The 11,099-nt window shown below is 33.7% G+C and overlaps 1 protein-coding gene across 1 annotated transcript in view; it reads right to left on the bottom strand.

The window, feature by feature from the left end:
- The window catches only part of LOC118740930 (dual 3',5'-cyclic-AMP and -GMP phosphodiesterase 11-like), a 307,854-nt gene extending 307,187 nt beyond the window's left edge, over window positions 1–667 (bottom strand). The window contains exon 1 of the mRNA XM_036472690.1: window positions 605–667. The gene's annotated coding sequence lies outside the window, so the exon portion shown is untranslated. The remainder of the gene's footprint in view (window positions 1–604) is intronic.
- Between the last annotated feature and the right edge of the window lie 10,432 nt (window positions 668–11,099).

Below are 11,099 nucleotides of genomic sequence, written 5' to 3'. Positions count from 1 at the left end.
TGTTATAGTTTTATTTTATTACTTATAAACAAATTTTAATAAAAAGTCACTCCGTTGAAGTCATTCGAATATCGATACCTGAGTGGAAGATCGACCTATCTCGGCAGCCAGTTCGATAACGCCGTATCTCAGAAAACTTTTCAATACCGCCCTACTACAGAAATAGATTGAAAACGCACTATCTCCGAATTTAGTTGAATGATGCCCTATCTCAGCTGCCAATTCAAAAATGCCCTCACTCAGTATATTTTCAATTTATTTTCAGCTGAGATAGAGCGTTTTTGAACCGCATTCTAGGATAGGGCGTTCTTCAACCAAATTCTGAAGTATGGCGTTCTCGCAAAGTTTTCGATCTACCACTCAGGTGACGATATATAGTCCATTTTTGGTTTGAAAACAATATGATGAGAACACTATTAAACTATTTATATTATTATTACTATTGTGGGGAGTATCTAGCGTCATACAAGAGGGATGTCAGAAATTCGACCTTTCGATAGCACCACTCGAGAGATTATCTACATATCATCGAAAGAAGTATATACATATATTTATAATTGACAAAACACATCATATAGTATGAAAGACTTCTTAAAGCACTTACCAATTTTTCTACGCGCGCGCCAAAGCACGGGCGGTGCTGTATTATTAGGTGAAGCCAGTGTGATGTTTTTAAATCAAGATAGAAACTGCAATGAAAAGGAAAGAAAATTTATTCAATAACAGAAGGTTGATATAAACAAATAATTTCAATAAATATAATAAATAATAAATAATTTCTACTAGGCAAGAAATAAAATTTGTGTTTAAAATACCCTATGAAACCAAACTTAATGATTATTTTTATAAAAATAATAGTACAGGTCATTTTTGGTGGCCAACTTTGTCATCACAATCTGTATCATTTAATGACCACTGAAAATCTGTAATTACATTTTTAAATCCCAGTTGCCTGAATATGTCTTATGAATAAACAAAATGGATACAAAGCGCAAGCGTGGCAGAAATCTTCACAACATAGCAGATAGGCCACACCGGTAGGAATATTACAGGGCTGCTCTAACTGACTTCTTCTTTTTTTTATTGGCGCTGTAACCGCCAAAGCGATTTTAGTCGAATTCCACAAAGCCCGCCAGTGGTTTCCCTTCTGTGCCAACTGACGCCAATTGGAAATGTCAAATGAAACCAAATCCTTCTCCACTTGGTCCTTCCATCACCGTGGGGGCCTTCACCTTCATCTGTAACCATCATTGCGACGCGCGTTGAATACTTTCAGAGCTGGAGCATTTCTGTCAATTCGTTACCAAGACATCGTAGCCGTTATATTTTGATTCTCTGCACTATGTCCATGTCTTTGTAAAGCTCATACAGCTCACGTGTTACAACATGCTCGATTTGGTTTCTCGTTTTTCGATCTGGCGACAGCCCTACATGGCTGATGGATATTTTTATGCTAGAACCCATTACTAGGTACTACCATATTTCGGGCCCGGCGAAGTCGATCAGCCCCAGTCCGTTATCGGACATTTGGTCGTGGAGGATGAATTTTCCGACAGTGTCGCCAAAGATCCCTTCTTCATTACGTGGGCATCGCCCATATGTGCGCTCATAGAAGAGCTTCCTCTTCCGTCGAGCTATGGGCGCAGATGAGCGAAATATTGAAGAATCTCGTTTTTATGCCGATTGTGGCTAGACGGAGTCTCTCTCCAGCCACAAATCCAACACCGAATTTGTGCTTATCTACTTCAGAAAAGCGCTGTACCGCCTCGTTTATTCTCTCAAGTACCCTGCCATACTTGTAAAGTTAATCAGCATCTGTGTTTACTAAATTACCACTTAATCTGAAGTGAAAGCTCCTGTGAATACCCAATTTCTCAAAGTAGCTGCCATCCGAAGGTAAAGACTATTTTAAAAGTTCCTATTATGACACAAGAACCAAATGGGCAAGACTGATTCACCTAGGTCTTCTGAAAGATATCACTATATTAAGCATTCATCGATTAAAATATCAATATTTTGTTAGACGACGCTATGTACATAAGCAATTCTCAACAGGGTTATGAAACATTTTATTATCTTAGAATCCAAAAACCGCTACTTCTTGAAATGCCCTTCGCACTGTGTTAAATTCTATTTGCCTCAATCGCGTGCAGTTAAGCATAAATTATTCGTAAAGAGGTCAAGCTGTGCTTTATAATAAACAATAAACTTTAATTAATAAACGACAAAAGACAATGTCCCAAACGGTCCATTGAGCAACGTTGGAAAGAGAAACCGGTAAGAACAAACAAATTCATTAAAACAAGCACATAACGGCGCAGTAGATTACGCATTAATAAATGGCATAGAGTACATAAAAATAAATAAAGATTCTTATATACATGATTGTATATATATGCTTTCACAAGTACATAGCTGAACGCAAAATACTTAAGTGCCTTTCATCTTTTCTCTATGGCCGCATAAAGCAAAAGTACTAAAGGAGAAAATGAAAGGAATAAATTAACAAGTTTAATCAATTCGCAACAACGCAGAGTTACATAAACACATATGTGGTGTATGGTTTCATTCATATGTATCTGCATTAGGGAGCCTCGTTTTCTTACCGCAAAAGAAGGGAAAATTATTCGACTGATCCTGCTGAGCAAAGGGTATAGGATGTTGCTACGAGTGTTATTTGTTATTGTAGAGGATAAAGTACCGCGACATTAAAATCTATTCTACCCCTTTCATGAATTTATAGTGTGTCTTCTAACCCAGTAGCTGAGAGAAACTTTAGTATTGCTCTCCTAAATCTCTGGATTTTACTGTGAACTCGGCTATTAAATATTCTGCCAAAGTGTATTTGGCGTTTGTACATCAGAACACCATGCATAACACCTTTTCTTCAGAGTAAACTCCCACTTCGACTATACATATAGGTGATAGTTCAGCCTGCAGTGGCTGCAAGAATTCCTGTAACAATTCTTAAGTTATTCTTGGAGAAGCTCGTACATTTCTTAAAGCATTTTAGGTTATACATATATTTTTAAGAGTGCTTAGGAATGCTCTAAACCTGGAAGATTGTCCCAGTAGCAATCTTCCTCCAGCAGGCCCAGGGCAGAGAGTGTCGCCTTTCCTATGGCACACCTGGGCTCTGAGCTGATGTAAGGGGTCGATTCTTTTTTCTTCTTCTTAAGTTTATCGGCTATCTCGTTTCCTTCAATATGCCTCCGATATGCCTGCCTAGCTCTTCTCACTCATCCCTTTTTTTATTATTCTCCCTACTTCTCTCTAACCATCTGAACCTATGCAGTTTTTCACTGCCATTCAAAACAATCCACCCTAATGTACATGCACGTGTGTTTACACGCTACTGCAAGTGTAATAAGAGAATTAATTGTCAATAAGCCTGCCTGCCTTCCTGCCTGCCTGGCTGTCAATCAACTTGGCAGCTGGTCAATGCATTTGATTGCACTTGCGCGTATTTATCCAGAGGAGGAAGGGGAGCGAAAAGAGGAGCGGCGATAGCAAAGCAAATGAGCAAAGTCACTAGTGTCCAGCGCGCTATTTCAGTTCAATGACCAGCATTGTCGCAGCTCAGATGCCCAGCAGCAGTGCTGCGTGATATACTGTTTTGCATACGTAACTACACATGTATGTATGTATGTATGTGCGTTGCTTATAGAGATCCTGCAGGGAAGAAAATCTACTACATAGTTGTGAACTAAATAGAATACTATATATTTGTTTATCAGCTCAACTAGTTCGTCTTCAATCTTTTTTTCAATACCAGCGCGGGCATTTTTGACTTGGCAAAATTTTATTAAATGTCAATTGTCAAGCGATACATCAACATCAACCAGTAGAAAGACCAGTAGCCTTATACCAGCTAACGAGTAGTTTACCAAAGCACATTTTGTTCGTGCTTGTACAGAAGAGCGCGGGCGTACTGATCGAGAAAGCGGCGATTCGAATCACAATTGCAGTTAATCGATACGAAAGTTGTTCGAAATTTTCAAACTGATATGTAGGACTCTGCATCAGCTCAAATCAGTCAATGAACTATAGTCGGTTTCTATCAGTTGATCTACTGAAATACATATTTACGAAATGGTTAGACTTTTCTCAGCTGGACAGTTGTAAACGCACCTTTGTGTGTAAATACATATATACATATGTATGAATTTACACGCACTTATCGTTGTATTTGTGGATGTGTTTCTTATTTTTATTAATGTTGCGCGTTTGCTTTCAATTGAGATAAAAGTCAAGGTCACCTCGTTCGCATAACTCAATTGCTTGCTGGGCAAATCATAGAAGCAAAACACAACAAATATGAATTATGAGCAGCGTTACCGCTTTGGTAATTTTTAACCAAAATTGGTAATTTTTTTCTTTATTTATAAAGTTTGGTAATTTGGTAATTTATTTTTCAATTTGGTAACTTTTTCGATTCTTACATGTCAAATAGGTCAATATTGGTTCTGATTCCACATTAGTAAATGGCCCGTAAGCGTTAGAATGGTGTGTTCTTTAACAAACCGCTTGAAAGTGGCTATTGCTAAGTATATCCACCGTGTCCTTTCCTGGATGGTTTTGGGTGGTCCTACCTTTCCTCGTCAGTTCGACAGCTTTACAATTACTATCAATTTTCCGGTGTACCCGGCAACCATATATATAAGTAGAATTCTACGTAAATATGTATGTTCTCGTTCAAAAACCTGAGGCATTCAGCGAGAACTTCACTCTGTCTATGTGTGAGTCGAAAGCTTTCCTTCAAGCGTTGAATTTTTGATATATTTTCTTGTCACTTGTTTACATACAGTGGTCGAAAAAATTATAACCGCACCATATTTTGATAATTTTAACATGTTATTTTTTTTTTTGTAATTTTTTTTTGGTTATTTTTTTATAAAAATATTGTTCTTTCTTTAACAGAACTCAAAAAAATTCGAATTTCAAACTTTGTTCAATATTTAAAGAATTCAACAAACTTTCGTAAAAATTTTAAGTTAATGGGGCGCTTATTGCCTGAAAAGCTTGGTATCTTCGGATATACATATGTACAGACATATCGAGCACTAACTGCCAAAATAACGTAAGCGACATTTTTTTCAAAATTTTCTTTTTGATGCAGAAAGGCATCGATATGTATGTTTGTACAGATCTGCATATAAAATAAGTTTGGTAATTTTTTGTTGAATTTGGTAACTTTTTCCGGTGATTTTGGTAAAAAATAAAAAAAATTTTGTGGCAACACTGTTTATGAGTACATACATTTCATACATATGAATGTACCTACATATGTGCATACATACCTTGGTGGCAGAAATAACCCTTCAGGAAATTGAATTAGTTTGAAAGTCATTTATAAGCTACTTCATTTTCAATGATAACTAATTGAAATTCTCACTATTTTACCTGCAACCAACTCATTTATTTAATATGGCCATGTTCTAGGAAGCAGTCAATTGCATGTATTTCAACTACTTTAAAATGAATTTGGCTTGAACAACTTCAAAGTCAGTATGTTTCGTTTGAATACGCTTTCGTTCTGCACTTCACAGATGCTTTTTCATACTTACAAGACACAAATTGTTTTGTTAAGCAAAAAGAGTATAAAAATTCGAAACATTTACTCATTGCATTTGCTTTAAAGTAGTCTTTTAATTAGTTGATTTAAAAAAAAAAATCACTTGTTTCCGTCAGGGAATAGACCCACTTTATTTTGACTGGTTTTGGCTATACATAAATTTTTTATTTTTTATTTTCAACCGATTTTCACCTAAATTTCAAACTTTCAGAATTTTTAGAAAACTTTTAGGTATGCAGTTTTATCAAGTGCAAGTTACAAGTGGCTAGACATTATCGTTAGTTTTATATATATTTATATTTTCTTTTGTCGCACTTGCTTCCATATAACGAATGAACAGAATTGACTTTTTATGGAAGAAACCCGTAAAAGCTTCACCAAAAAAATTTATCAAAAATCAGCGGTATTTTGTAGGCACTTTAAACTATTATTTTCTTATTGGGTTGTCACCTTCATTCAATCTTGGGAGGGACAGGAACAAATGTTCAACACCATGTGGCTTCTACGAAACAGAAACAAATTTATGATTTCTATTTGTTATGTGTATGAATACATACTCGAATTCTACTTCCGATTCTAAGCAAACTTTGTGAACAAGCTATATACTAAAAATGACGTTTGACCCTCCCAATTTTTAAAAGAAAAATCTGTGTATTCGAATTTTTTTTCTGAACGCTATTAATTTTTCATTTACAAAATTTTGTTTTTTCTTCATACAATATACTGCTTTTGCTTTTGAAAATTGGAAGGTTTAAACGTAATTTTTGGTATATTTTCTTCGCCATTTTTGCTTAGGATTAATCGTAGAATTTGAATTCGCTATACACTTTCTACGAAAATTTCGCTCCCAACAAATGCCTCCGCCCTAATGTACATGGTAACACACTGAATTCTACTTGGCGAGAGTATGTGACATAAGTAAGTATTTTACCTATACATATGTATACTCTAAGATTTGTATTATTTTCTCACACTAAATATGAATAATTATACTCATTAAATAGTTATTTTTTTTTCACTACTCAACCGACAAGCATCCCTTTCATGTATTGTTTGTGTTTTGACACATTCATGTTTTTCGCTTAATTAATTTTTTGTTCAAACAAACGATAAAGAAGCCTTGCATGTTTTTCAACTTTCATCTTTAAGTGATATGTTTGTATGTACAAATGTAGATATGTATGTCTAATGATTTATATGGCCTTCATAACAAAGTGCCATACATCAAATTTGTTATGGCATTTAAAACTCACTAAATTTCCGCTGTTAAAAAGCTTTACTTATGAAAGGTACATTTTTAAACTTCAACCTAACCGTAGTCACTGGCATCCCTACTTGCTTTTTTAATTGCTTTTTATTGTTGACATTTGCTTCTAATGAGGCATTGTTTTGAATTAGCAGTTATGCACGATAAAAAAAAGTTCATTCAAAAAAAATTTCTAAGATAAGGAATGAAGGCAAACGAGATATGTAGGCGGGTATTTAAATGTTTGGTGGATATTGAATGGCGTGAAGAAGGCTTGTTAATGAGCAAGGCGGCAACAAGCTTTAATAAAGCAATTGAAAATACTTTGTTACATATATGCATGTTCAAATTTAAAAATTCTTTAGCATATGGAACAGAATTCAAGCGATATTCATACATACATATGTACTAGGGCGGTCTTTAAAATAATAATGTCAAAATTTTTCATAGAGCGCCCTTCTAATTTGCTCTACGCACAAAATAAAGATATCCACGAGAATTTCAAAATTTAAAAAATTAACGGTTTGAAAAAATTTTAATTTAAAAAAACATAAAATTTCGACATACTTTTTCTTTCATCAGCTATATAGCTCAGCGTATTGAAACTGTTTGATAAAAATTCCCAAACTCGCCGAGAGAGGTCAAAGTCAAAGTTTTGTAAAACTTTTGCGATATTTTTTTTTTTATTACAAATTTTTAAATCCCTAGTAGCCACCACTAATATTTCTTTTAAGTTTGAAATTTTCTTGGTTGTTTTTATTTTGTACGTAGACCAAAATGAAGGGGTGTGCCACGACGTTATCTTTAAGGACCACCCTAATATTTAGTATGTAGTATGTAAATACATATTCATAATGAACTCGAGTTATTTTTTTGCATAGGATTATCTACATTAAGTTGCTTTATCATTAGTGTTTAGCAGCAGATTCACGTTATTTTATCTTATCGTTAGTAAATCCAACAGGAAGGTCGACAATAAGTACACTGAAAAATAGACACCATTTACGATACTAAGTGCTCATTTTCTTATGTCGGCCATTGCAAATGCAAACGAGAAACCTAGATACTGGTGCATTTTGGATAATATTTTTTTTGCGGGTCATAGTACATGCAGAAATTGAGGGTTGGAGGAAAAAAATTGGTAGAGGGTAGCTCAAACCACTCTGATCTCTGCACGGCGTGCTCAAATGGGAGTTTACATGTTTTTGCATTGATTTTTTTTACGCTATTCAAAATGTTTTTGATGCAAATTTTTTTTTTTTTTAGTTTTCATAAAATATATGGCTCATACTTCAAAACAACTATAAAGAATTTTATTGTATGGGAGAAAATGCCCAACATCGCCAGCAAAGAGATTTTTTAGCAACATCAAACTTGCACTTTCATATACTAAAAGATATAAACCTGCATGCATACTCGAATTTTTTGTAAATAAATACTCTGATTAAAAGTTTGAAATTTTGTATTTCGTATGAAAAATCAGTGCAAAATACTTTTGTAAGTGACTATATGTATAAATATCTACTAATTTCTTTCCTTTAATTTTTATCTTCATTGGCATTCGTGTTTTCACTAAAACTGCCTGGATGTGTTATTAGCTTATTGAATTTGATTTCATTTAAAGAATTCATTGTCAAGTATCATTCTCGCAAAACTAAACATATTTGCAAACAAAAGGTGTAAAAATCTTTAAGTGACATTAATTGGCTTGTTTCTACAGATTCCAAATTAATGCAATTTGTGCTTAATAAATCAGAAAATCTAAAGAGATTTGTTCAAATCTTTGCGCAGCGTAATTACAAAATGACACAAAAGGCAGTCATATCTAATTATAAACATGCATTGGGATGCACATAGTATATACATATGTATGTCTGTATGTATATACTATAAATATGTACGTATGGGCATACATACATATGAGATGCGAGATAACTAAACGGATTGTAGTGAAAACTTTTGTTGTAATGAAATTGCTTTCCTATTTGTATGCTTAATCGCACACACATTTGTATAAATACTACCCTTACCACTTCTAGTTCATACACTCTTGAACATTTGTGCTACATCGTTTTTTAACAAGTTTTTATAAATATATTTCTATGTATTCGAAATTATGTTAACTATATGCACTCCACGGGACCCATATCGGCGCGACGAATTTTGATGAAATTTCCATACTAGGGTAATTTTAGGGAATTTAACTCTAATTAATCTAATCTCTAATTTGTGGTAAAAAAATTTAGCGATTTTTCGTTTTCGAGATATTAGTTGTTCGATTAATCGAACACTGGGTCTATCCGCATTTTTATTTTATTTATGTTACATATGCAACTCCTTGCTGCTTCATTACTTACTATTTTTTAAGGACACATTTTATTAAAAAATATGTAAAAGTTATTATTAAGGTAGACAGACAGGGTCAACTCGGGAATTAACTGCAGTTGATCCGGATTAAGTCCGCGCTAATCCGGATCAACGCTGCCGTCTGTTTAAGCTTTTACGTTTCTATATGGAGGCTATGCTGAAATGTGCTCGAATGATTTTGTTTTTGTTTTCTTTAATCAAAAGCTCAAGATATTTCCTTTCATTTGGTATATGGGAAGTATTGGTTGATATCCTCTAAGTATGTTTATTTGATTCAGATATATAGGCATAAATAATTTTCCATACAAAATCACTTCGTCGTCATTTTGCAAACACGTGCATGCGCTGGAAGTGAGAGGAGACAAAAAGTGTATGTGTGTAGGTATTTCGGCTTTTGAATAACAGATGGCGCAATATTTATAAAACGCAAAGGTGAAGGGGAATATGTAGATGAAGAATGTGATAAACATAAAAGTAAAAACAAAGATAAATATAAAGAAAAATATGAGGATGAGGATACCGATAAAAATAAAGATGAAGATAGAGGAAAAAAGATTAAAACAAAGGTAATTATAGAGAAAAAAATACAGACAGAGACTCAATCTGGGGACTATTTCGGGATTTTAGAGATTTTCGGTATTCTCAGGACTTACCGATATAATAGTCGATATTTTATAGGTTTTGTTATAGACATTTTTTATCGATTTTATTATCGATATTGTTATTGATTTTGCTGTCGATATTTTCGGAACTTATCGATATAAAAACCGATATTTTTATCGTTTTTGATATCGATATTTTAATCGATTTTGTTATCGGTTTTGTAGTCGATTTTTTTATAGGTGTTGTAATCGATTTTGCTATCGATATATTTATCGATTTCGTTACCGATTTTGTTATCGATTTTGCTATCAATATTATTATCGATTTTGCTATCGATTTCGTTATCGATATTATTACCGATTTTCATATCGATGTTTTATCGATTCTGTTATCGATTTTGCTATCGATATAATTATCGCTTTTGTTATCGATACTTTTTTCTTAGTGTGTGCTTTCGTTTTTGGCTTGGATGTGCTCTTACCCATACCACGTATTCTACGTTTAAATTCAGCGGCTGTGTCTCCGATACAGCCTGCAGACCAAGACGAAGGCGCTGGACTATTCCTTTTTTTTTGTATGTACATATGTTACCGCATAACTTTGGAGACCACGTTAACCGATTTCTATAATTCTGTTTTTATAGGAAAGGTGTTACCTCACTGGTGGTCCCATACTAATTTAACGATAATCTTCAATTTTTATATGAGAATTAAAGTCGGTTTTGTTTTTTGCTTAAAAATTACTTGTTTAACTCTCAATTCAATTTTTCTTCTTTGAATTTCAATAAACTTTTTATTTAAGTGAGTAAAAATATGTCAGCACCTTGCTAAAAGTGGTATTAAAAGCAGGGCTGGTATGCAAGTAAAACATTGCGGTTTTTTGTATATTGATCAGCTGACTAAACATATTACATCTCTGAGTGAGACTATTGTGATTTAATTTTTATTTAAGTGAAGAGAGTAGGTCACTTAAATCAAAATGAAAAACAAATTAAAATTGGTTGGTGAAAATTCGAGATAAAATAATTTTCACTTAAATCAATCTCGTGAAACGCAACCTTAGTATGTTTAAACAAATTAAACTTAACTTTATTGGTTCATATTTACTATGTGAATCAAAAATGTAGTATTACTATTTGTGGCGTAGTCGTTTTTCATTATAAAATTATTAATAATTCGATGGTCTAAAGCAATAAGCGCTTAAGGGCCACTTTTTCAGTGCCAGTTTAAATTTACATTAAGTAAACTGAGTTTAAATTGAACAGCTGGCTGACATTTGATTGGCTGATCTTAGTTTAAGTCAGCCAGA

The sequence above is a fragment of the Rhagoletis pomonella genome, unplaced genomic scaffold (assembly GCF_013731165.1).
Source record: "Rhagoletis pomonella isolate Grant_MI unplaced genomic scaffold, Rhpom_1.0 Rhpom_scaffold_00006, whole genome shotgun sequence".
NCBI lineage: Eukaryota > Metazoa > Arthropoda > Insecta > Diptera > Tephritidae > Rhagoletis > Rhagoletis pomonella.
The sequence above is the reverse complement of the archived record's forward strand: the minus strand, read 5'-3'. Positions and strand labels throughout refer to the sequence as shown.